The 25369-nt window shown below is 48.6% G+C and overlaps 1 protein-coding gene across 1 annotated transcript in view; it reads right to left on the minus strand.

The window, feature by feature from the left end:
* Positions 1-15984, minus strand: part of LOC138468421 (zinc finger protein 271-like) — a 343521-nt gene extending 327537 nt beyond the window's left edge. Inside the window, exon 1 of the mRNA XM_069608976.1 lies at positions 15879-15984. The gene's annotated coding sequence lies outside the window, so the exon portion shown is untranslated. The remainder of the gene's footprint in view (positions 1-15878) is intronic.
* Between the last annotated feature and the right edge of the window lie 9385 nt (positions 15985-25369).

Raw genomic sequence — 25369 nt, forward strand, 5'->3', positions numbered from 1 at the left:
AATGGGGAGGATTCACAGGAATGCTGCAGTAATGGTGGTAATGGATGAGGATTCACAGGAACACTGCAGTAATGGTGGTAATGGAGGAGGATTCATAGGAACCCTGCAGTAATGGTGGTAATGGATGAGGATTCACAGGAATACTGCAGAAATGGTGGTAAAGGGGAGAATTCACAGGAACATTGCAGTAATGGTGGTAATGGGGAGGATTCACAGGAATGCTGCAGTAATGGTGGTAATGGATGAGGATTCACAGGAACACTGCAGAAATGGTGGTAATGGGGAGGATTCACAGGAATGCTGCAGTAATGGTGGTAATGGGGAGGATTCACGGGAATATTGCAGTAATGGTGGTAATGGGGAGGATTCACAGGAACATTGCAGTAATGGGGATAATGAAAGAGGATTCACAGGAATACTGCAGTAATGGTGGTAATGGGGAGGATTCACAGGAACATTGCAGTAATGGTGGTAATGGAGGAGGATTCACAGGAATACTGCCGTAATGGTGGTAATGGGGAGGATTCACAGGAATGCTGCAGTAATGGTGGTAATGGGGAGGATTCACAGGAATATTGCAGTAATGGTGGTAATGGGAAGGATTCACAGGAATACTGCAGTAATGGTGGTAATGGGGAGGATTCACAGGAACATTGCAGTAATGATGGTAATGGAGGAGGATTCACAGGAATACTGCAGTAATGGTGGTAATGGACGAGGATTCACAGGAACACTGCAGTAATGGTGGTAATGGAGGAGGATTCACAGGAATACTGCAGTAATGGTGGTAAAGGGGAGGATGCACAGGAATATTGCAGTAATGGTGGTAATGGGGAGGATTCACAGGAACATTGCAGTAATGGTGGTAATGGAGGAGGATTCACCGGAATACTGCAGTAATGGTGGTAATGGATGAGGATTCACAGGAACACTGCAGTAATGGTGGTAATGGGGAGGATTCACAGGAATACTGCAGTAATGGTGGTAATGGATGAGGATTCACAGGAACACTGCAGTAATAGTGGTAATGGAGGAGGATTCACAGGAATACTGCAGTAATGGTGGTAATGGGGAGGATTCACAGGAATGCTGCAGTATTGGTGGTAATGGATGAGGATTCACAGGAATACTGCAGTACTGGTGATAATGGGGAGGATTCACAGGAATACTGTAGTAATGGTGGTAATGAAGGAGGATTCACAGGAATACTGTAGTAATGGTGGTAATGGGGAGGATTCACAGGAACATTGCAGTAATGGTGGTAATGGATGAGGATTCACAGGGATACTGCAGTACTGGTGGTAAGGAAGGAGGATTCACGGGAATACTGCAGCAATGGTGGTAATGGACATGATTCACAGGAATACTGCAGTAATGGTGGTAATGGATGAGGATTCATAGGAATACTGCAGTAATGGTGGTAATGGGGATGATTCACAGGAATACTGCAGTAATGGTGGTAATGGGGAGGATTTACAGGAATACTGCAGTAATGGGGATAATGAAAGAGGATTCACAGGAATACTACAGTAATGGTGGTAATGGATGAGGATTCACAGGAATACTGCAGAAATGGTGGTAAAGGGGAGGATTCACAAGAATGCTGCAGTAATGGTGGTAATGGGGAGGATTCACAGGAATACTGCAGTAATGATGGTAATGGAGGGGAATTCACATGAATACTGCAGTAATGGTGGTAATGGATGAGGATTCACAGGAACACTGCAGTAATGGTGGTAATGGAGGACGATTCACAGGAATACTGCAGTAATGGTGGTAATGGGGATGATTCACAGGAATACTGCAGTAATGGTGGTAATGGGGAGGATTCACAGGAATACTGCAGTAATGGGGATAATGAAAGAGGATGCACATGAATACTGCAGTAATGGTGGTAATGGGGAGGATTCACAGGAACATTGCAGTAATGGTGGTAATGGAGGAGGATTCACATGAATACTGCCGTAATGGTGGTAATGGAGGAGGATTCACAGGAATGCTGCCGCAATGGTGGTAATGGGGAGGATTCACAGGAATGCTGCAGTAATGGTGGTAATGGATGAGGATTCACAGGAATATTGCAGTAATGGTGGTAATGGGAAGGATTCACAGGAATACTGCAGTAATGGTGGTAATGAATGAGGATTCACAGGAATGCTGCAGTAATGGTGGTAATGTGGGAGGATTCACAGGAATACTGCAGTAATGGTGGTAATGGATGAGGATTCACATGAACACTGCAGTAATGGTGGTAATGAAGGAGGATTCACAGGAATACCACAGTAATGGTGGTAATGGAGGAGGATTCACAGGAATACTGCAGTAATGGTGGTAATGGATGAGGATTCACAGGAACACTTCAAAAATGGTGGTAATGGATGAGGATTCACAGGAATACTGCAGTAATGGTGGTAATGGGGAGGATTCACAGGAATACTGCAGTAATGGTGGTAATGGGGAGGATTCACAGGAATACTGCAGTAATGGTGGTAATGGGGAGGATTTACAGTAATACTCCAGTAATGGGGATCATGAAAGAGGATTCACAGGAATACTGCAGTAATGGTGGTAATGGATGAGGATTCACAGGAATACCACAGTAATTGTGGTAATGGGGATGATTTACAGGAATACTGCAGTAATGGTGGTAATGGAGGAGGATTCATAGGAACATTGCAGTAATGGTGGTAATGGAGGAGGATTCACAGGAATACTGCAGTAATGGTGGTAATGGATAAGGATTCACAGGAATATCGCAGTAATTCTGGTAATGGGGATGATTTACAGGAATACTGCAGTAATGTGGTAATGGAGGAGGTGGTGAGGTTGGGCAGGTGGTGGCAGTGGAGGTGGTGAGGCTGGACAGGTGCTGGCAGTTGAGGTGGTGAGGCTGGGCAGGTGCTGGCAGGGGAGGTGGTGAGGCTGGACAGGTGCTGGCAATGTAGGTGGTGAGGCTGGCAGGTGGTGCCAGGGGAGGTGGTGAGGCTGGGCAGGTGCTGGCAGTTGAGGTGGTGAGGCTGGACAGGTGCTGGCAGTTGAGGTGGTGAGGCTGGGCAGGTGCTGGCAGTGGAGGTGGTGAGGCTGGACAGGTGCTGGCAGTTGAGGTGGTGAGGCTGGGCATGTGCTGGCAGTGGAGGTGGTGAGGCTGGCAGGTGGTGGCAGTGGAGGTGGTGAGGCTGGCAGGTGGTTCCAGGGGAGGTGGTGAGGCTGGACAGGTGCTGGCAGTGAAGGTGGTGAGGCTGGCAGGTGGTGCCAGGGGAGGTGGTGAGGCTGGATTTGGTGTGTGGAAAGAGGCATGTTTTGAGGCTTTATCGCAAAGTGGCGATGGACATCGTGCTGCGGATGTAAAGTGGTATGATATTCCAGGCCCTGGGTGCCCAGTGCGTGAATGCTTGTTTGTGGTAGCGCGAGTTATGGTTACGTAGTGTACCATAACTTGCCAATTTCTGGGGTTTTTGGGTTTTACCTGTAACCCTGTAGCAACATTTTTTCCATTGAATTTCATAGGTTTTTAGTAGGGCACTTTAACCATAACGTTGCTTTAAGGTATTTCTTTACAGTAAAGGCAAAAGGTGTTTAGTAGAGCAACTTAACCATAACGTCCCTTCAACAATGTTGAATTTCATAGGTTTTTATTACGGCACTGTAATAATAACTTTGCTTTACTGTTTTTACAAACGATGCTATGTTTGTAATAGCGCACCTGTATCTTAACGTCCCTTTAGGAATGGTTTGTGAACATGATTATCACAGAAAGCTCCTTTTAGAGTGTCACAAAATAAGTGGCAATGAAGGGAGTAAGTGCGACGCACATCGTATACCCGCCACACAATTGTTTGCTAAATGGAAGGAACGGTGGTAGTGTGGAAAACACTGCAGTGGAAACGGGTAGAAATAGGTACCTGATTTAAGAGATAGTTGTGCTTGTTGCAGTGAGTTTTAAAGGGCGCAAGTGCGCAACAGCAATGAGAAACATTTTTCGTGTACTTCCAAAAAGGGCACCAAAGCAATGAGTGTACAGCGGGCACAAAAGGAAAATGCAGTAATATGAAGAAGAACACTATCTGTGGCGGAAAAATGCTTGTGCTGGCAAAAGATAGATTCCCATTTGTATAGTACGACAATGGCACAAGTTGTAAAAAGACACAAATACACTTCTTCACAATGTACTGCGCTTTCTCCATTTCCGAACCAAATGAATAATAACAACCCTACATAAGTGGCTGCATATTGGGAAACAAAATTATACAGGAGATTGGAAACATCATTGCCTGCCCTACTACCTCTCTCAGCACAAACGCCACTAAGCGTTGTGTTACATTGTGTGGATTTCTCCCTACACAATCAACAACAATAATGTCATCTTGGTCTAGCGTTACCAAAGTCTCACACAAAGAAACCAAAAGCAATCACTTCAGTGTAGGTGCTCCATACGCGTACAAACCCACATGATACACTGCACACAACTCCCATCAGAGGCACTTTTTCATTCACTGTCAAATAATGTATGTGCAAATCACCCACAGAGCATACCCTGTGGCGCGTACAAAACCCAGCCATATGGTCACCCTCTGCATTAAGGTGAACAAATATATCATATAGCACATTCTGGGAGTGCATTGCACACCCACAAAGCGTATTGCGCAATCCCGTGTCTGCCACAATCCCAAACAGAATATGTGCATTTCCAAAATCGGCTTATGTTACACTTACAACCCTGCAACTGTGGCGATGTCTGCAATTGTTTGCAGGTATGCACGCGCGGAAGTAGGGGAATACATGTCAACCAAGGTAGGGGATGTCCTTTGTAGTGGTGGCTTTTAAAAAAAAGTGTTTCGTTTTTTAAAAAAAAGAACTTCCACAGTAACAACTCCTTTTTTCGGGCTTTTATAATGGTTTTTATTTGTTGCTCTGTGTCTCACATTCTTACAATAGCGTCTTCACTGCAGCCTGTAGATTCGAAAACCAAATGTCATTGCCACTGGGCGACAATGAAAGGCCATTTCCATTGAGAAGCTGCACATATTGATAACCAATGTTGTCACTCTCACAGGAGTACATCCCAGTAGCACACAAAAGGTTGCACATGCTTCTGTTGCTCAGACGCCTTCCCACCTCTCGCTGCCGACAACATTCATTGGAATAGTTATATACTGGAATTGGTGGTATACATGAGAAAATCACCTTCACACATTCATCATCTTTTTGAGTTGACGGTACACACCTGCACAAGCTAAGGAAACCAAAAGCAATGCTCCATAGTGCACTATCACAACGTGTACAGTACCTAAAGTGGCCACTCATCGATATTCTGCAAGCAAATGGTCGAAACTACGGACAGACACCGCACCAGAAAGTCTCCACTTCACCCAAATTCAAATTGCTATTAAGGCCTCTTTCAACGGCATACTGGAGCAGATCGAGCACAAAGCGATCACCCACTATGAAAACTTTGCGTTTCGCAATCTATGCCCGCCTCACTACACACAGAAATGAAACAAAATATGGCTGCCTTCTACGGATATGCACAATCTAAGCACCTTATTGGGCAATTGCAAAAATCGCATTTCCATTGGCCAGCATGTTCAAAGGCACAGAATATAGCATGTGCTCCTCGCAAAATACCGTTAGAGCCGCACCCCAACAATTCATTAACAGTCCTTCTTCATTTTCCACTATCCTTTTCCCACCAAGCCCGGATTAGGTATTTGTAAGTAATGACACACGCATCCACCAATGGCCTCCAAGACTTCAGCATCCTACAATGTCACTTCTCCACAACAGTTCACATGACCGTTAGATTAGGCTCCACGTGTGCTGTTATTGGGAAGCACTTCCAGTTAAAACGTCAGTGAAACAGTGCAGTAATTATACACGCACATTCATGCACCTAAGCACCCATCACCACAAAAGAAACTGATGGACTTTTTTTTGGCAGTGTGTGGGCAACTCTGTTAGAAGTACCCGTGCGCACGATATCTGCTTATAAGCATCCACTACGTCTTTAAGAAGCATACTAATGTTCCTCCCATCTGCCACCATGAAGTGGCAACTTGTTGGTATATACTGCCAACGTTTTTATTTACCCTTATCATACACTATATTAGCTAATCAGTAACTCTGTTCTTGCCTTCCCACATTGATACCAAATGAGTTCCCCAATAACCCACCTACTACATAACTAGTAAATATAAGGCTCTAGATTCACCACCGAATGTGTTTTAGGAACCTACAGGCACTTTCCAAATGGTCAGTGTCTGCACGGGTGTGGTGCTTTGTACGCTGCACTGTTGCCACGGGCTCTTTTTAAATTTGCCCACCTCCAATTTCTGTCCTCACCAACTCATGCATAAAAGAGTGCACAACTTGTCTTTCGCCTGCACAGCAGGTATCCGATCTCTGCTTTAGTAAAAAGTGTGCACTACCTCTCACTAACTAGGAACAATAACATGAAAGCCCTGTGCATTATGCAGAATGACATCTGGTCCCTGGGTCCTCAATACCTTCCACTCTCACTTCCTATATATCTGCTTGCTCCACCTTTTCCCTCATCAGCCTCCTACGCCGTCCGGGTCAGTTGCTTGTACACACAATCAGATGATGGTACATGTCTTTCTTCTGCTTCAGCCTCCCTGTGCAACACGCTCTCTGTCTCTCAGCACCTTGAGGAGAATAATGGTAGGCTCTCAAAGCACATGCAAACCTTTCCATGTACTTCTTCTTTTTCCCCTCCTGTCCCCTGCTGACTTCCTGGCTAAAAGGTATTGTGCACTGGTTTCTTACCCATTCTATCAGTGTCCCATTCCACCACCATCCCTACACTTCCACCCCTGCACTAGCTTTCAGCCAACCCCTGCCCGTGGGGAGTGCTTTCTAGAACCCTAACAGTGCACACATCACTTTATGTCAACACTTATCCTTCCACTTGCCAGCACTGGCCGTAGTTGCATGTGTTTCTGTTTCTTATTGTTCCCATATACTGCACTTTGCCCCCCCTTCCCATTCACTTCCGCACGGTCAATGTCAACTGGCCTAGAGGAATCAGTATCTCTTTATGGCCTCCGTTCTGCGTCCCTTTCCTCGGCGCTCCTTCACACACTTATATGTATGCGCAATACAAACGGCAGAAAGTACCATAGCACATCATATGATATAATGCACACACTGCATGCTTAACAACATCATGGCTGCCACATACTTTATACACTGGTCTTCCATTGTAAGACAGGTACTACAAATGTTGGAAAAGTGATCCCATAAAAGCAGCAGGGAATGTATAGTAGCAACGTTACGCAAGTGCGTCCAGTCCATGCATGCAAACATGATGCATGCCCCTTACCTTGCACACTTTTACCATAGCCTCCTATATTTATGTGTACAAACAAACCTTCTTTCACAGTCTTTGTGTACACATCACAACCAGTAAGCACATTGCCCAACTGCTTTTGCCTCCTCAGTGGCAATGCTATAGCTGCCATCCTAAAAACAACCGGATTTCCCACGTGGAATCCTGACAGAACCGCGGATTGCGCAGCATTATCATGCTATACACTAGAGGGTGGTTGAGAGGGTGTTAGGGGTGGTGGGGGGAATTAAATAAAGGGGTGGGGATTGTGTCTTTAGGATGGTGTGTAAAACTACTGTGGTGGCCTAGAAGGATGACAGGATGCTGTATGGTTTCAGTGGGTGTTTATTTAGACACCAGCATGATAACAATGTGGGGGGGTTGGGTATGGTCCAGAGCAGGATCCAAGGTGTCATGGAATGAGACACACTTAGCCAGCAAGAGCACCCAGGAAGCTGTCCTCAGCCTTGGTATTACGCTCTGCTGGCTGGGACTCTGTCAGGTGGGCCCTGTCCTTCTCAGGAGGAGGGCCGGGGCTGACTGCCTTGGCCATCTTCCTGCTGAGTTCTGGTGCTCTGTTCTCTTCGCGCTCATTAATTCTCGCTAGATCACGCGAGGCGGAGTCCCCACAAACACTTATATTTTGTTTGTCCTTTTTGTCGTGTTTTTATTACATACGTGCATTCATATATTTTTTTTTCTTCTTCTGTCTGTTTGCTTCTCCTCCTGACATTGCTCTCGACTGAACAAGAACGCTTATCTTACATTTCTACAGGATTCTCTGCAACGCTTCGTGCACAGTGGCAAACACAACAGCATTGCCAATAGAAGGAGAAAAAAAGCCATTTCCCTAAAACCACTGGAACTTTTGCTGGTTATTAATGCTGTCATAGTCCGTGCACAACATCCCAACACTGGACATAAAGTCACACATGCTTCTGTTTATCCAACGTCTCTCAACCTCTAGCTGTGGACAACTGACACAGGCATGATCTCATTTTCCTCTTGGTGTCATGGATGAGAAAATCACCTTTGCAGTAAGAAATATCTACATCACAGCTGTCATCAACCTCTTTAAATAAACAAGCAAACATAAACACAACATGTGCCCCAAATGTAGTCCTCCAAAATGCACAACCACCACATCCACAGTACCAACAGAGGCCACATATTTGCAAAGAAGTTCCATGCAGCCGAAACCCCACTCATAAACTTTGGCCCAAATAGCCTGCACTCCTTCCAACTGAAAATCACTATTGAAGCCTCTTTCCACAGCATACTTGTGCAGATCGTGCACAAAGGTAGAACCGGCTTTAAGCACTCACCGTCTCTCCATGTCCGCCAACCTCAATACATCTACCTTTCGGTAAATATGTCACCTCCCCTTCAGTTAAACCACACCCTCCAATCCTCATTGAAGAATCCCCACAATTCCATTTGCGAAGGCGCCATGCTCATAAAGCCATGATGTGGCATGTGTACTTTCCCACCTACAGCTATGTCCATGCCCCTGTAAATCACACACAATACTTCTTCCCTTTGCACTCCATTTTTCCAAGAAAGCCATGATGTGGCACGTGCGCTTTCCCAGCTACAGCTAGGGCCACGCCCCAGTAAAGCAGACACAATACTTCTTCCCTCTGCACTCGATTTCTCCAACAGTCCCTTGCTGGCGCCTATTAACAACGATCAAATTTTCTAAAACACCTGCACCAATCACATACTTAAACCCTGCATTGCACACTTTCATTTCTGTACACAACTCCATATGTCCCCTTGAACACTCTGAGAACACGTTCCCTTTGCTTCCAAAGCCCCTCCACCAGAAACTTTTCCTACAGAATGCCCTATTTCTGCATCCACAACAATCTGTCGGAGCACCCAGCACACCTTTCCCCATGGACACAACACTCCACCCTTGCGCACACCCACATCAACACTATGAATGCATGCATACAACCATGTACGCAGCTAACATTGTACACAAACGTAACATGCATAGTGGCACTTCAACCAAACTCCATCATTCCATAAAGCACCCATTGACGAAAACAGGTTGCAATTACCACCATCCACAAACATACCATAGCCTCCATCACCCCTACCCACTACCATGCAGAAAGTATTGTTTCACTAGCAACCTAACCACAACATTGTCACAACATTTGCCCAACCTCAACAATTCTGCACACATCATAGTAAAGAACCATATAAGCTGCACTTCAACCATACCCTGTTCCATACTGCCAGTATGTACACACTGCACCAAGTGGGCAGACTGTGTGACTTTTCATTTACATTCTCTAATCACACATCCACAACTTTACCATCTTCTACCATCCACCTCACCTGCGTAACCAAACATACACACCTGTCATCTGCAACGTACTGCACAACCATTCTTTGCAGGTCATCACCGTCTACCAGATGCACAGTCAACATTGCATTAGTGGTGTGGGTTTCCCCAAGTCCTAGGGCCTCATTATAAGGCTTGCGCTCCCGTAATGAAGGGGGCCGGTACGGGAGCGCCGATTACGAGCTTCCCATCGCAGGACCCGGATCGCATGCCTGGTAAAACCAGGCGTGCTTTTCGGGTCCCGCGAGGGGAAGAGGGAGGCAATAATGGGCCCGATGTAATCTGCCCGTTATTACCTCCCTCCCCATTCCCATTATAGGGGCTCAAATGGGAATGGGGATGGGTTCCTGCAAGGAAGACTTACCGGGTCCTCCTATGTCGGAGTAACCTGGTAAGTCCCCATTGCAGGAACCCGGTAATCCCGGAATGGAGGTAGCCATGGAGCTATACCTCCATTCTCGTAATGAGGCCCCTAGGCTCTTCAATCCATTGCCTACAACCAACCATCTTCGGCCATGCACCCAATAGGCTACACCTTCGACACAGGCACCGCAACTCCATAGTGACAGTATGCAAACCCAGCACCCAGTGGACACATTGCATCACTTTTCACAGCACCATCTCCAAGTACACATCAAAAACGTTACCATGTTGTAACAGTGTCCTCACCAGCAAAACCACACAAGCACTCATGGCAGCTCATTTGTCCTGCTCTATTGCGTCTGAAATGTGCTCCACACCCATTCCTTACAGGTCACAACCCTCTGCCTGCTGAAGAATCTAAAATGCCTTGCTACAGTGTGTGTCCTAAAGTCCTAGCCTCTTCAGTGCATGGACTACAGCCTCCGGCCATGCACCCAACAGTCTAGGCCTTCAAGACTGTCACTGCTACGTAATAGCATCATCCATTTCACCAACTTTGCCTATCCACATGCACAGCAGTACCATCGGCTCTACTGCCCAACATGCACACCGCCATGGACCTATAGGGCAACAATTTGCACCACTTACCATAATGTAGAAAGAAAACACTCTCTCCTACACCCCTGTGCCCTTTCATTCACATACTATAGCCGTCCCTATTTCCATTCCCAAACTATAGTGCCACTGCCTAAGTAGCCACATTCACTTTGCAACAGTAGCCTACTGCAATACATGTGCACACACCGCACTATGCAAGCACCAACCTGCACCAGATGTACCCCCACACTTGCTTTACTGCAGTATATACGGTAAAGGCCTACGCTCTTCACTGCATGCCCTACGGTCTACGGCCTTCGTCCATGCAGACAATATTATAATCCTTCCACAAACCCAATGCAGCTTCCTTAACACATGCATGCCACCATTTGCCCAAGTACCGCATTCCATCTGCATGACACAGCCACCCGTGCTTCCACCCAACCTATTAGACCCATTCACAAAGTATGGTATCACTACCAACCTAACCACAACTGTTGCACAACATTGGCCCTATTGCCACAATTCATCACACAGCATAGTTACCAATCACAATTAAGGTGCACTTCTACGAAACCCTCTGCCATAGTAACAGTATGCAAACCCAGCACGCAGTTCCCACACTGCATCACTTTTCACATCACCATTTTCAAGTACACATCAAATACTTTACCTTGTTGTAACAGTGTTCTCACCAGCAAAACCAAACGTGTAGGCATGGCAACTCACTTTTTCTGCTCTATTGCGTTTCAAATGTGCTCCACACACTTTTTCTTTACAGGTCACCACCCTCTACGTGCTGCAAATTCCAAAATGCATCAGTACTGTGTCTGTCCTAAAGTCCTAGCCTCTTCAGTGCATGGCCTACAGCCTCCGGCCATGCACCTAACAGTTTAGGCCTTCAACAGTCTCACTTCTACATAATGGCACCATCCATCACCTGCCTGTAACTGCTGCACATTCCGAAATGCATTAGTGCCGTGTGTCCTACAGTCCTAGCCTCTGTAGTGCATGGCCTATGGCCTACGACCTTCGGCCATGCACCCAACAGTGTACACCTTCAACATTATCACTTCTATATAATTGCACCATCCATTTGACCATGTGACCAACTTCACCTATCCACATACACAGCACTACCACAAACACTACTACCCAACCTGCGCACTAGAATTCACCTACACAGCAACAAATTGCACCACTTAGCATCATTTACAAAAAAAAAAAACATTCTCTCCTTCACCCCTGTGCACTTTCCTTCACAAACTTGTGGCCGTCCCCACTTCCATTCCTAAACTATAGTGCCACCGCCAAAGTACCCACATTCGGTTTGCAACACTAGCCTACTGCAATCAATGTCCACACACCGCACTATGCAAACACCACTCTGCACCGGATGTACAACACACTTGCCACGTTTCTGCATTACGTATGGTAAAGCCATATGCTCTTCACTCCATGCCCTACGTCCTTATTCAATGCAGCCAATATTGTAATCCTTCCACTAACTCAACGCAAGTTCCTTAACCCATGCATAGCACCATGTGGCCAACTACCACATTCCATCCGTATCAGAAATAGGTCGGTGCAAACAAGTGGCGGCACAATGTATGGGGCCGTTGTGCCACCTGCCTCCAATCACCATACAAAGTACTTGCCTGTGTAGGTACCCGCCAGTTCACGCAGTACACGCCGACAGTACAGCCACTCCTCCGTCTTCTTCCACCTACACACATATTTCACATAACCCACTTTTCACTCCCCACCCATTCTGTACAGTCCATTTTCCACACCCATACACCGCTGCACTGTCCTCCGAAACACCATGGCGGCGTTTCCCAAAAACTTTGATGCAGAGCACCCTCCCCTCCAGCTAACCACCCGCCGCGTCCAACTTCGCCAATATCGCGGTGTACCGCAGGCCAATGACACTGGGGTCTGTGGAGCGAACAGGGAAATAGGTCCGCGCAGCGGACCCATGTATCACACTTTTTTGGGGATGTACATTTCAGTAATTTCCAAAAAAAGTACTGGTTGGATTTCCACCAAACACACAAAAGCATGCATTCTGACCCAAGCCTGTGCTCCTGCCGCAAATTTGCCAAAAATCCATCCAGCTGTTGGGCCTGTAGCCGTGTGCAGTTTTTCCCCATTCACTCTATGGGGGAAAAAAATGTGGCAACACCCCTATAATTCCCCCCACACACCTCAGCAAACTTGGGAGAAAAAATTCAAAGCCGCCCATATACTTTTTTTGCAAAGTTTGGTGCAGATTCGTCCATGGGGAGCTTAGTTATAAGCCAACGAAAAAGTGCTCTTCCTATGAGTTTAGCAACTTAACCATAACTACACGAACGCGGATAGATATATATATATATGTGTGTGTGCATAATGACGTGTGTACGGGATTACAGGAGCACCATCCCCAGGCCATCACTATCAGATGTCCTTCTAAACTATTAAGACAAGACTTCTACAGCAGAACCCACAATTAGTGACACAGAAATGAGAGCTTGCAGTGAGAAGCAGAAGGAACGCCTCGCCATCATGAATGGAAACTAGCGATCAGGTTGTTCTGGTGGAACAGCCCCTGACTCCTAATACCATTGGTCCATTTGACCCGCAGCTTTTGACTGTAACACACATAAAAGTGCCCTTGATATGATATGTCATTTATAACATGCCTGTACAGAGCAGGCCTTGGGGGGGGCGAGCCGGGCGACCGCTCAGGGCGCCACGCCCCCCCAGGGCACCATTAACCCCCAACACGCCAGGTCGGGGGAGTCTTTCAAGGGCTCCCCCGAGCTGGAGCTTTGGGAGAAGGTGTGGCAGGCGGCCTTTTACTGTAAAATGTGCCCGTGGCGGCGGGTGCATTTAAATGCACCCCTCTTCTGCGGGCACTTTTCATAAGAAAAGGCGCCATTAGCCCCCCACCACGCCAGCACGGGGGAGTCTTTCAAGGCGTAGTGGCAGGCGCCTCATTGCAATTGAATGCACCCGCAGCCATCCTGGCCCCGCCCCCTTCTGCCCTGCCCTCTGTTAAACAAGGGTATGCGGTGGGCGAGGGGGGGTGCTATTTCGCCCAGGGCGCTGCTGCCCTTAAGGTCAGCCCTGCGCCTGTTCAAAAGTGTTTGTAGGCGTAGACAGGGGTCATTCCGAGTTGGGCGGTAGCCATGGTGCTATTGGCTCCCAAACTAGGTCCGGTCTGGCAGAATGGGGACTTACTGGGTCATTCCGACCCTGGAGGACCCGGTAAGTCCGCATTCTGTAGACCATTCCCCATTCCCATTTGAGCCCCCATAGGGCTCAATGGGAATGGGGAAGGCGCTAATCACGGTACCGAACGTGTGGTCAGACCACACGTCCTTTGCGGTTCCCGTAAGATACCTCGGAATTGGACGGTACGGGTTTTCCGGCACCGGCATCATTAATGGTGACCGTTAACCCTTACGGCCCAAGTCGGAATAAGGCCCAAGGAAGGGAGGAAAGAGGGAGGACAAAACAACGATCTTACTAGGCCTTGTGTCATTCAGATCGGCAAGGGCAGGTGTGGGGGTGGGGGGAGTGAGGGAGAGTGCCAGTAACTCGTAAGTGCTGCCGGGAGGCGCTCATAAGTGCAAGAAGTCAGGGGACTGTGGAGTTGCAGATACAGACCCATACATGCCAACATTCTGTGACCAAAAATCTGTAGGAATCTTAAAGTTTCAAAAATAGTCAGTCGAGGAGGTAATGATAGGAATAGGGCGCGTCAGCAGCCCATTGTCATTGAATGAGCCCGCCGCCGCGGGTGCATTCAATGACAATGAGGCGCCTGCCACGCCTTCTGCCATCACGCCAGCTCGGGGGAGCCCTTGAAAGACTCACCAGAGTTGACGTGGTGGGGGGGCTAATGGCGCCTTTTGTGAAAGGCACTCGCGGCGGAGGGGCGCCTTTAGCCCACCGCCGTGGACGCCTTTTACATCAAAGGCCTGCATGCTGCGCCTTCTCCCGCTACGCCAGCTCGGGGAAGTCCTTGAAAGACTCCCCCGAGCTGGCGTGGTGGGGGGCTAATGGCGCCTTTGACCAAAAGGCACCCGCGGTGGAGGGGCGCTTTTAGCCCACCGCCGTGGGTGCCTTTGACATTAAAAGCCTGCATGCTGCGCCTTCTCCCGCTACGCCAGCTCGGGGAAGTCCTTGAAAGACTCCCCCGAGCTGGCGTGGTGGGGGGCTAATGGCGCCTTTGACCAAAAGGCACCCGCGGCGGAAGGGTGCTTTTAGCCCACCGCCGTGGGTGCCTTTGACGTTAACAGCCTGCATGCCGCGCCTTCTCCCGCTACACCAGCTCGGGGAAGTCCTTGAAAGACTCCCCGAGTTGGCGTGGTGGGGGGCTAATGGCGCCTTTTGCCAAAGGCACCCGCGGCGGAAGGGCGCTTTTAGCCCACCGCCGTGGGTGCCTTTGACATTAAAAGCCTGCATGCTGCGCCTTCTCCCGCTACGCCAGCTCGGGGAAGTCCTTGAAAGACTCCCCGAGTTGGCGTGGTGGGGGGCTAATGGCGCCTTTTGTCAAAGGCACCCGCGGCGGAAGGGCGCTTTTAGCCCACCGCCGTGGGTGCCTTTGACATTAAAAGCCTGCATGCCGGGCATTCTCCCGGTGCGCCAGCTCGGGGGAGCCCTTGAAAGACTCCCCGAGCTGGCGTGGTCAAAAAAAAAAAAATGTAAAAAAAAAATTTTTTTTTTTTTACAAAAAAAAATCGGTATTTCATGTCAAAAAATCGGTAGGCGGTAGGACTGCTTAAAAAGCGGTATCCTACCGCCTAAATCGGTAGGGTTGGCAAGTATGCAGACCCTTCAGTGGTGGGGAGGCCTGGAGGGAAGACATGATGCTAAGTGCATCTCATTTAATGCGTCCACCTCACCAGGCGTGCAGCCCTCACATGGATGTCCAGGTGGAGGCAGTTTACAGAGCCAGTGCTGCGAGGCTAGACTGTGAACTTCTGGCTTCTGGGAGTACTGGGAAACGTGTCCAGGCCAGTACTATTTGCAGAGGCAGGTGCGCTCACAGCTGTGACCCCCCCCCACACAGGGAAGAGCAGGAGAGGGGGGGGCTCCTGCACGCGGCCGCTGCTTCCTGAAGCATTGCTGCTCAGGCATCTAAGGTCACATGCTTTGATCATTGGGGTCCAGCCTCTTTAGTGCAATTCTTAGTGTTCTTTAGGGCGCGGCTGCACCTCCACTCACGTCCTCAGATGCGTGCATTCCCCAAAGGAGAGACCGTAATGGGCGCCTCACCTCCGGGGCTCAGTGGCCGGTGGCGAACTCACTCGGGTGTGGAAAACTCTTCTGCGCATGCGCTCGGGGCTTGCAATGGTGGCGTGTCTTGCTTCTGCGCATGCGCGGTGGCAGCCACACTGTGGGCCTGCCTGCTCGAGGGAGTGTATCTCGCCTGTGCGCATGCTCTGTGCGACTCACACGATGCGCGAATAATCGGGTGGAAGACCTTGTTTCTGCGCATGCTCCTTATTACGCATTGTAGGCGAGTTTGCGTGCATGTAGTGTCCTTCTTGTGCGCATGCGCTTTAGATGCTGCTTTGTATCCCGGGCATCTTAAAGCTTTCTGTTGCAGTTATAGGCCGACCATCTATCTAGTGGACGTGTGTGCATCCTTTCTTTCTAAAGGAAGTGCCTTATTACTTGTGCGGTGGAATGCAGCAGTAAAACCGCCAAATGATTGCCAAACTCCATGTACCGACATAATTCTAATTCTGCCCCTATAAAACCAATGATTTTTGGCAGTAAAGTGGTGGTTTCACCTCCAATCTTGAGGCAAATCCTCCACCTTGCCACCAAACTTGCGACAAGGTGGTCTCTCAATGCAGCAATAATGCGAGGTCATGGAATTACTGCTGGTTTGGCCAGTATCACATTACTTGTAAGAGGTTGGTGGTAATCCAGCTGTAAATAGTAATCCCCATTTTCAAAGTACATAGGCCTTCATGGGGATTTTGACGGAATTACTGCTGTTGCCTATTCCGCCAGTGGTAATTCAGATGATTTTGCCAACTTGAGGTGGCATATTACTATTGATAGATGTACCTTCAACATTTTGCTGGTGGTAAATCCCTCACCTTACCACCAACCTTGTCGTACAACAGTGCAGTAAAAGAATTACTGCTGCTTACCACAATTTGTACCGACACACTGGGCCTCATTATGGCTCTGGCGGTAGCCGTGCCGGTAAAACCGGCATGTGCCGCCAGAGTCATTTTTTTTCCGGCACCGGTTAATGGGCAATTACCGGGGCATTACAGCCCCAGTGGACCCACTAATTGCCCATTCCCGGGGACTGGAAAAAATTACTCCCCATTCCCATTGTGTTCCATTGAACTTAATCGGAATGGGGAGGTCAGATGCACCGGCACCATTCATGAATGGTGTCGCTGTATCCGTCAAGGTCTGCGGCGGGTGCTGTTCCGCCCACTAGGTCAGACCTGGCGAGCTGAAAGGCACCCGCTCGCAGACTTGTAGTTTAACGGTCTGGAAACAATGGTACCGGCAAGCTTACCGGTACCATTGTTTCTGGACCAGTAAACTTGTAATGAGGCCCACTGTGTACTTGTAAATAAGCCCTTATAAATCTTTACTCTAAAATCTGCCATCTTTTTAACTTCATAATAATACATTTTCTACATTGTTCTCCATGTGTCTGGACTGGATGAACTCCCCATCCTTTGGGGGGAAATTCCCTGCGTGAATGATGCAAGACCGCTTTCACAATAATCATCAGAAACTCTCCTTATCATCTGGTAGTGCAACTTTGCATTTTAGCAGCACCCTATGACAGACATGCCAACATTCCGACTCAGCTGGGCGGGAGATTTCATCCGAGAAATCAGGAGTCGCACATTTTCCCATAGGGATGCATTGGGGCTAGAAGTAGTTTAGACGGGAGAGCGTGAAAAATAGTAATATTTTTTCACAAAATGTCGGGAGTCTCCCGCCTAAATCGGTAGTGTTGGCATGTATGCTATGATATTGGCACTTGAATGCAATGATGAATAGTGCTATAGGGGCACCGTGTGATTATAATGTAGAGTAACGCACTTGACCTTGTGTATGGCCTGACACTTGTACATGGTGATGCGGAAACATGATATAAAGTAAATAAAAGGTTCTCCCATGCATGCGTGGTCAACACGTGCTAGCAAAATGCTGTGAGATTCGTCATTGTAAGTTAATTCAGTGCCCTGAAGCGCATAGGCCACTAACAATCAGAGGCGTAGAAAAGGTGGGGCCTGAACAGGGCAAGGCCCACCAAAAAATGAGTGAATGCCGAATTAGCAGCATTATATTTGTGTGATAATTTACAGATGTTAATGTCGCAGCTGAGCAGAGTGGGTTCCAGGTCATTCAAGGGTGCCAGTGTCTCGGGAGGATAGCTCAGCGGCAACGTGCTCGCCTTGGAAGCAGGACGACACAGAGCAACACAAGTTCGATCCCCGGGTCCCCGCTTAGAAACCTCTGGGTATTAAGCGCGTTATAAATAAACTATCATATCATATCATATCCAAACATGTCAGAAAGCAGGAAGGTCTCACTGGGTTCTATCTGCATAGAGCAGCAGTATTCAAACTGCGTGGCGTGACCCTCTGGGGGGGGCGCAGCATTATGCCCAGTGCGGTGTGCACCCACAGTCTAAAAAATGTTTAAGGGGATTTAAAGGGCCGTGTTCTATGCACCACACACAGGAGGTCATTCTGAGTTGGGAGGTAGCCATTGCGATATTAGCGCCATGGCTGCCTCCAAACCCGGGTCCCGGTCCGGTCTGATTGAATGGGGACTTGCCGCGTCATTCTGACCTTGAAGGAACCGGTAAGTGCCCATTCAGTAAACCATTCCCCATTCCCATTTGAGCCCCCGTAGGGCTCAATGGGAATGGGGAAGGCGCTAATAACGGGCCCGCAAATTGCGGGCCCCTTATTAGCTCCAAGGTTCCTGAACGGGACCCGCAGAGAATTGCTAGTCAAAACAGCCGTTCCTGCTGGGACCCGCTAAGGGACCTCGGAATAGGGCGGTAAGGGTTTACTGGCACCGGCATCCTTACCGGTGCCCGTAAACCCTTACCGCCCAACTCAGAATGACCCCCACAGTCTGTGCAGGATAGAAAAAAGTCCCCATTTAGTTTGTCTCTGCATCTGTACAGCATCAGCTATCCAAATCACTCATGACTCGGAGCGCACGTTTTCGTGTGATAATTTAAAACATTAGGGAAATCGAGCAGCTCCTCTGCAGGTGTCGCTTTGTATTAGCAGGCCATTACAATAGAGGGTTTACAGGTTAATAGCCCAGCTATTGACCCTTGCGATGGGTGAATAATAGGTGAACGAATGCAATAAGAAAACAAGTCTGCATACTCTGTAACATAATGATTCAAGCAGATGACCCTCCACTGTGTTACATTTTCTTTCGCTATGTCCGTAAATACCCAAACAAGATTTGTTTAGGTTCACATATGTTTTCAGCCGGCTACTGTTCTGCTAGCAGGTGCCGCTCTGCACGTCTGGTCTGACCAGGCGTACAAAGCGGCCCCGCGTACAGAATTCGTAATGTGGCGGTAGAATGATAATGGCGCCAGCAGCACTACCGGCACTGTTATCACCCTACCGCCAGGGTCGTAACGAGGCCCATATTCTTTATTTTCTCATTATGTTCCTATCATTTATATATTGTTCAGTCAGTTACTTTTGCATTTTGTGTACTTTGAAGGCATTGCTTTTAAAAATGACATAAGCTCAAGAAACCCATCCCATAACAAACACTTACAAACTACTTAGATTACAGACTGGGCCGAATTCCAGTTTCACCACTTAATCAAAGTGTGGTATACTGGCAAATATTTTAAACTTACTGGGCCTCATTACGAGTCCGGCGGTAACCCATACATGTCAACATGCCGACGCACCTGGGAGGGAGATTTCATAAAAGAAATCGGGAGACAACAATTTTCCCATAGGAACGCATTGGGAAAATAATTATTTTAGGTGGGAGAACGTGAAAAATAGCAATATTTTTCGCTGTAAAATCGGGAGTCTCCCGCCTAAATCGGGAGGGTTGGCATGTATGGGTAACCCTTCCGGTGCTACCGGCAGGTTGCTGCCGAACTCGTAAAATGTTACTGGCGCCTGACTTCCCGGTGCCACTGGGAGATTAAAAGTCCGACGGCTTGGGAAGTCAGGCACCAGTAAACTGTAAGTCCCCATTCGCATAGAGTCACATAGGACTTGATGGGAGTGGGAACTCGGAAGCACTGGCACCGTTGCTAATGGTGCTGGTGCTTCAGTGACAGCTCTGCCTACTGTGGCCGCTGTGCCCGGCAGGGTCAGACCTGTTGGGTGCAGCGGCTTCAGCAAGTAGACTTGTAATTTGCCATTCCGGAAACAAGGGTGCCGGTGAGCTTGTTCAATGCTCCGTGACCAGGAGAATAGCTCAGGGGCAACACGCTTTCCTTTGAAACAAGACAATGTGGATCAACACAGGCTTGATCCCCGGGTCTGTGCTTAGAAACCTATGGGTATTAAGCATGTTATAAATACCCAATTATAAATATAACTATGATTATATAATATAATATAAAGGGGCTGTCAGCCTGGATATTTCCATACACTGGCATGGAATATTGTCCTTGCATTAGGGGCAAATTCAACAGTGTCCTTACATGGGGGACGGGAGGAGGGCATTTTTCCTTTTTTATTTTATTTAATACATTTGTATAGCGTTCAACTAGTAGTTCAACAGTTAGTAGGCAGAGAACAGTAACCGAAACAGGTGGGTTTTTTGTCTCTTGGGGAACAAGGTGTAGGATGGCTCTGCTGTCAAGGCAGAGGGAAGGGCACTCCAAAGTGTAGCCACAGAAACAGGGAAGCTGGCACCTCCATCTTTCGCACGCTTGAACCTTCGGGTGCATAGTCAGTTCGAATAAGCGCAGTGTGTGGGCCTAGCAGCGGCGGGCTTGGCAATCCTCTGGGCCAGGTAGCCAGGAGCAGTGTTGTGTAGGCAGCAGCAGGTGATGGTTAAGATTTTAAACTTGATCCGTTCTTGGACTGGGAGCCAGTGTGCATCCCTCCTTGCTTCAGTGATGTGGCCCTCGTTTCTTAGCCCCAGGGGAGCTCTCAGGGCATTGTTTTGGATGGTTTGTAACTCCTTCAGTTTATTCTCTGAGGTGTCTCCCAGTGTTAGGGAGAATTCTCTGTTTAGGCTGAATTTCCTAACCTAGTGAGTCCCCCAGCAGCTTTGCTGGATTTCTGTAGTTTGTTTTTTCCATCCTGCCAAGAGTGAGACATTTTTTCTCCCACTCTTGGTCATGAATGTGTGTAATTCCTTTGAATGTCAATGTGTTCTATGGGCTATGGGGTCTTTTACTCCATAGGGTCTCATATGTTTTTCTATGTGTGCTACACCGCACCCTACGTGCCGTAACACTGGGGCGTCCTAGCGGACCTCCATCATAGGGCCTCATTACACGGAAGGCGGTGTGCCATGGCGCTATTAGCGCCATGGCTCATGCCGGTAAAATACCGGCACCGCCTTGGCGGAAAGGGGATTTACCGCCCCATTCCAAGGTTGGAGGGGCGGTAAATCCCCCTTCCGCCATTGCCCTTCCCCATTCCTATTTCTGCCCCATAGGGCTCTATGAGAATGGGGAAGGCGCTAATTACGGCACCGCAATTTTGCGGTGCCGTAATTAGCTCCGAGGTCCCTTAGCGGGTTGGATTTTAACGCCTGCAAAAAGCAGGCGTTAAATCCCCCAACCCGCTAAGGGACCTCGTAGTAAGGCAGTAGGGATTTACCGGTACCGGTATTTTACCGGTACCGGTAAATCCCTAACGCCATCCGTATAATGAGGCCCATAGACTCCATACCCGGGGACTGACTACTGTCTCCCCCGGCATGTAAAGTCACCATTGGCTTTACTAGACCTAAATTTACTAACAGAACTAGTACAAACCATCCTATTGTGGACGTACTAGTAGGGGTAATTCGATTACTCCTGGGTCTGTTATTCGAGGGGGCACTGTCCCGTCCACCTCGTCGAGTTTTGGCTGGTAGCAGTGGAAACTACTTGTTATATTCGACCTCGAATATAACCCTATGGGATTCTTCCCATTGTTGGAGATTAATACCTTTTCCCGTTAATCTCTAACATACCACCGGTTTACTTATCTTAAATAAGTCTATCGGATGGTATTTTCTGGCCGAACTCGGTTTGTAAAATGGCGTCTGTGTTCGTCTCTGTGACTCCTAAACCAAAGGTTGAGTCCTTGCCAACTCCAGTCACACTCTGGTGTGATTGGCCCAAGTGGTGAGCCTCCCCGCTCACCACTTAGCATGTTTTGAGTGACAGCTAGGCTGAATGAATGGGGGTTTTCTGCATAAAAGCAGGGCTTTTGGGACTGGATCTTCAGAAGTCGCCACAGGACCTAAGAATCCGACGAGAGTAAAGCTGAGCCGACCTGCAACGACGACACCTCCGGTGGAGCCCTGCTGAACCGACTCACCACTTCCCGACGACAGAGGAGATCCCCCTGCCGGAGAGTCTCTTCCCCTGACTGGTGGGAAAAACCAATCACCTTTGCTTTTTCTTCGCTCCAGGACGCAGTGGTCGAATTGCCCGTGCAGAGCACCTCGGCAACCGGATAGCCACTACCCCTGTACCGCAACCAAAGGTTGGTGCCTTGTGACGGAGCACTCCGCGGCTGGTCTCTTCCCTGGTGGTGCAACGATCTTCAACTTTCATTCGACAACGAGATCATCTCTTCTCTTGGCAAAGACCGGACGTGCATCCACCACCAGGAACAACTGCCCCCGCCGGAGCTGTCTCTCCACAAACAAGGTACTGTGTCCGCCTGGCTTCCCTTGTTGCCGGATAGAGTGGGGTGTCTTAATCCTCGCCTCTCCATAGGGTCGCCTCCAAGCTTCTGATACGTTTTGTTCTGAACTGGTCCAATCTGCCTATAACAATCTGCGACAAAGACTCGAAGCGCATTTCCTCTAAGATACTTTTTGGGACATATCGCCTTGCCTCTCTCCAAGTGGGCCTGGCCTCTGAACTTTGGAATCTACAGTGGTTCTTGTCTTCTTGCCTTGCATCTTTGTTCTTACAAGTATTGGTATCGAGTTGATTTCTTAACCCGCCTTTTCTCTCCCGTCCTAACGAATACTAGAGTGCCATCTAGGTTAAAGCATACACCTCTGTCTGCAAATAAGTGATGCCGTTGAACCTAGACTTGTCGAACTATTGTTAGGTGGATTGATCTTTTTCTGATAGTAATTGCGACTGAAGTTGTTTTGCCGTATTAGTGCCAGAGTGTTTTCTATAGATGTGTCGTTATAAATAAATACCTTTATATCTTTACACCGAAGTCTTGTTGCGTGTTTGCTTGTCTTACTGTGTAAAATTGCCCTATGTTATATACTCCACATACTGCCTAACTCTTCTTGAGAGAGGTCTGACTGCTCAGCCACAGCTACCAAGTGAATCTGTGTGGTACATACTGCTACCAAGTGGGTTTACTGCCAAACACCTGTAGTCCTAAATCTTTTGCAGTGGTCCCAGAGGGAACTGCACAGGTTTCCGCCTAACACCCAGGAGAGGGTTGCAGTAGTCTCTGGCAATGTTGTGGCAGTTACTAGTCGATAGAAAGGGTTGTCTCACGTAGATGAACTTGATCACGTATGCAGTGGATGAGGCAGTGGCGTTGATGTAACAGGCCAAGGTGAGAGTGGCATCAAGATGGAAGCCAAGTGTCTTGATGGCCAGCAAGATGTTGATGATGGGGTTATCACTGGTGAACAGATTGTCGTCTGTGCTGAGTTTGGTGAAGGGTGAGTGGTTGCCAATGTGAAGGAGTTCAGTTTTCTCGTTGTTGAGACCTAAGCGGTGGATGGGCCATCCAGGCTTGGATGGTTTTTTGTATGGCAGTGATTCTTTGGGAGTCCAGGTGGTGATCAGCAGTGAGGGGGATGAGGATCTGGGTATTGTTGGAGTCAAGGAGGTTAAAGAGGGGTTAAGTATATACATTGTAGAGGGTAGGGGAGATACAGGAGCCTTGGGGCACTGTGCAGGGGATTGCTGTAGGGGTGGTAGAGTGGTTGTCAGCAAAGACCTTTGAAGTGTGGTCTGCTAGGAATGATGTAACCCATTATGTAGGGTCTGGAGAGAAGGAGGTGGTGGTGGACAGATGGTGGCAGAGGAAAGAGTGATCAACCAGGTCGAATACTGCGGAGAGGTCCAGCAGCATGAGGAGTGACAGGTTTCCTGAGCCTCTGGCATCGTCCAGCTGGTTATTGAGGCCCGGAAGTGCAGATTCTGTTCCGTGGCCAGGGCAGAAGCCAGATTGGCAGGGGCTGAGGATGTGATGCTGTTCTAGGTGTTGATGTATCTGGAGGTAGGCGGCCCCGTCAATGATTTTAAGAAGAAAGGGGACTGTGGTGATGGGCCAGTAGTTGGTTTGGATGGAGGGGTCAAGTGAGGGCTTCTTGAGAAGGGGTGATATCCACGATTCCTTTAGTGAGACAGGGATGGAGCAGAAGGCAAATGAGTCATTAACAATGTTTATGATGTGCGGCAATAGGAGGCCAGCACACTCTTTGGTGAGGGGAGCAGGGCAAATATCTGCTTTACATTTGTAAGGTTTAAGACCTTTTAGGGTGTTCACAACCTCTGGGACAGTGACTGGGGGGAAGTTGAATAGAAGGGCGGGTGGGGTTCTGGGAGGCAGAGTTGATGGTGGTAGGTTTGAGCTGGATCTTGCTCTGTAGTAAGGCCATTTTGTCCAGGAGATCCTTATGGACGTCGTTGCACCAGGAGACGTTCTTGGTGACTGTGGACGGGGGTGCAACTGGTGACTCTCGTTCCTGTAGGATAGTAAAATAACTCACTGAAGCACGACTTGGTGTTGACAATCCACTGGTTGTAAGTTGAGGCTCTGGTCAATTGAATGGCTTTTTTGGAGGATCTGGCGAGTGTACCGATACAGAATTTGTTGATTGCAGTGGGGCATAGGCGCCATGTGAATTTGCTAGCACTCTTTTTGGCATGGAGGGCGAGGAGCTCCAGGGTGAACCAAGAGTTGGTGCGTGTAACTCATTTGGGGGTGCGTGTTTTGAGGGGGGCAAGGTTGTCAATCACTGACTTGAGGGCTGCGTTGTAGTGGTCGACTAGCCTATCAAAGTCGAGTCCGATGGGGGGAAGGGGTGGATTTCCGAGTAGCGGCCAGAGGGTTTCGCTGGAGAGGCTACGGGTGCAGCTGAAGGTGACCGGGGTGGGGTGGATGGGGGCGAGGTTGGTCGGGGATGGGTTGGAGAACGTGATGAGGTGGTGATCTGACCATGCCCAGGGGCTGTTGGCGAGGATGGTGGTGTTGTAGTTGTGGTCTAGTATCCAATCCATTGTGCACCCAAGAGCATGTGTGGGCTCCAGAACTTTTTGGGGAAAGTTGAGGGTGGACGTGGCGCCATCCAGGGATGCGTCTCTGTCTAGGGAGTCGACATAGCCAAGGTTGAACTCCCCCAAAGCAATGACTTTTGAGTTGGTTTTCAGGTTACCCAGGACCAGTTGCATGAGCTCTTCCTCGAATGTGGTGGGTGGGCTGATAGCGACTGGCAATTCGGAAGAGGGGTGGTGGCAAGATCACAGATGGCAAGGGTGTCTTAATAGATGAGTGCGACTCCAC

Source organism: Ambystoma mexicanum, chromosome 4q (genome assembly GCF_040938575.1).
Source record: "Ambystoma mexicanum isolate Mex_15411 chromosome 4q, UKY_AmexF1_1, whole genome shotgun sequence".
In the NCBI taxonomy this organism is placed as follows: domain Eukaryota; kingdom Metazoa; phylum Chordata; class Amphibia; order Caudata; family Ambystomatidae; genus Ambystoma; species Ambystoma mexicanum.